This window comes from Petaurus breviceps, unplaced genomic scaffold, assembly GCF_028583685.1.
Source record: "Petaurus breviceps papuanus isolate PSGF00001 unplaced genomic scaffold, PetGlider_PUasm1.0 37, whole genome shotgun sequence".
NCBI classification, from domain to species: domain Eukaryota; kingdom Metazoa; phylum Chordata; class Mammalia; order Diprotodontia; family Petauridae; genus Petaurus; species Petaurus breviceps.
In genome coordinates this window covers 29,625,735-29,626,113 of record NW_027186296.1, presented here as the reverse complement: position 1 = coordinate 29,626,113, position 379 = coordinate 29,625,735, and positions in this window count along the sequence as shown.

Below are 379 nucleotides of genomic sequence, written 5' to 3'. Positions count from 1 at the left end.
ATATAAATGTATGCTGTACTGTTTTCAGAGGATGTAAGCTGCATTATTATTTAACCACAACATAAGGAGATGTAAGAAATTGTTTATGACAGAAGATATCCATAATAAGACTATTTTTTAAATGTGCAGCCTCACTGGCAATTAAGGAAATGCAAACTAAAACAAGTTTAAGATATACTCCTGTTACACTAATAAAAAATAAAATAACATAAAATCCAATATTGGTGGAGAAACATGTAAACATACATTGTTGTTGGCAATCTCTTCTTAACTCCTACTAGTGGTGGCAGTGTAACATATTGCCAGATTGCTCTTCGGAACATGTTAAATCATCTGTATTACTTTAAGTAATGGAGAAAAGAAGACCATCTTGAAGGCA